The sequence below is a fragment of the Ailuropoda melanoleuca genome, chromosome 8 (genome assembly GCF_002007445.2).
Source record: "Ailuropoda melanoleuca isolate Jingjing chromosome 8, ASM200744v2, whole genome shotgun sequence".
In the NCBI taxonomy this organism is placed as follows: Eukaryota; Metazoa; Chordata; class Mammalia; order Carnivora; family Ursidae; genus Ailuropoda; species Ailuropoda melanoleuca.
In genome coordinates, this window is record NC_048225.1 from 41,066,011 (window position 1) to 41,067,605 (window position 1,595).

A 1,595-nucleotide genomic window follows, 5' to 3' on the forward strand; every position below is an offset into this window, starting at 1 on the left:
CCATAACCTGCATCTGTTACTCTCTCAGCAGTGTGAGTCCTGCAAGTACTTTCTAACACATCTCCTGCATGTAAGCGTCTGCCCTTGGTCTGTTTCTCAGAGAAGCCCAACCAAGAAATTTCCAGTATATACAGATAGAAGAGCTGAGCCCATAAGGGATGCCGAGAAGGAAAAGCCAGAGAGGAAGAAGGAAAACCACAAGTGAGTTCTATTCCAGAAACCACAAGGAAAAAGTTTAAAAAGTGATCAAGGATCAAGCAGAATGAGTACCATAATATCAGATTTGGCAATTTACAGATGGTTGGTGATCTTGGTCAGAAGAGTTTCAGTGGAGAGGTGGGAACAGAAGACAGATTGGACTGGGTTGAATGGTAAGTAGGAGGCAAAGACATAGAGACCACACATTTTTATTTTTATTTTTTAAATATTATTTATATTTCTTTTTTTAAATTCAGTTAGCCAACATATAATACATTATTTATTTCAGATGTAGTGTTCAATGATTCATCAATTTCGTATAACACCCAGTGCTCATCACATATTTTTGAAGGGTTCTGTTAAAAAGTTTGACTGGAGACAAGAAATAGGGCAAACGCTGGGGAGAAATGTGATGTCAAATGAGAATGATTTTGTTTTTATGGCGAGCATGTGTAAATGCTGAAGAGTCAAGTGGGAAGAGTTGAAGACACAGGAAAGGAGGAAAAGCAATGAAGTAAAGGCCCTTGGGAGTTCAAGCAGGATTGGGATCTCAAGCTTACAGAGATGGGGCCTTGACAGCAGGAAGGATGCCTAAATGGGAACAGCAGAAAATAAAAATAAGATGAATAAAAAAAATGTTAGAAGTTTGTTGATTTGCTGGCAGAAAAATAAAGGATTTCCTATCTGGCAGTTTCATAAACCTTATACACATAATTCAATATTGCAACCTTGTGAATCATTCCTAATCTACACTATATATGTATATAAACTGTAACTGTATCTATATCTTTATTTCTTTTTGTACTGAAGAACTTTATATCTTAATAAACTGGCAAAACAGTAGAATAGCAAGAAAAGGAACTATTGTTATAAATGTTAAGGAATTCTCTTTCATGATTTTATATCTATATTTATTTTTCTTCCATGACTCTAAATTTTGATTTGATTTAGTCCAGGAGTCAGTAAACATTTTCAGTAATGGGCCAGGTAATAAATATCATAGGCTTTGCCGGGGTGGGGGGGCATATGGTTTTTGTTGCAACTCCTCGACTCTCTCATTGTAGCATGAAAATGCCCATCGACAGTATGTAACATAAATGAATGGATGTGGCTGAGATCCAATAAAACTTCATTTGCAAAAACAGGTGGCAGGCAGAATTCTGGCCATGGGCCACAGTTTGTCAACACTTGCCATGATTTTGTTGAGACTACCTAACTACCTCATCTAATGGAACTTGATGAGTTCAATTCATTTATCAGTTTCTTTTCGAAATCAGAGAGATGACTACAGAAGAATGATCAGAGTGATACAATGTATCTGGCTTTAACCACGGAGGGAGCAGTGGAGTGTAGATGGCCTTGGGAAGCTGAAAAACAGGGAAATGAAATCTCCAGAG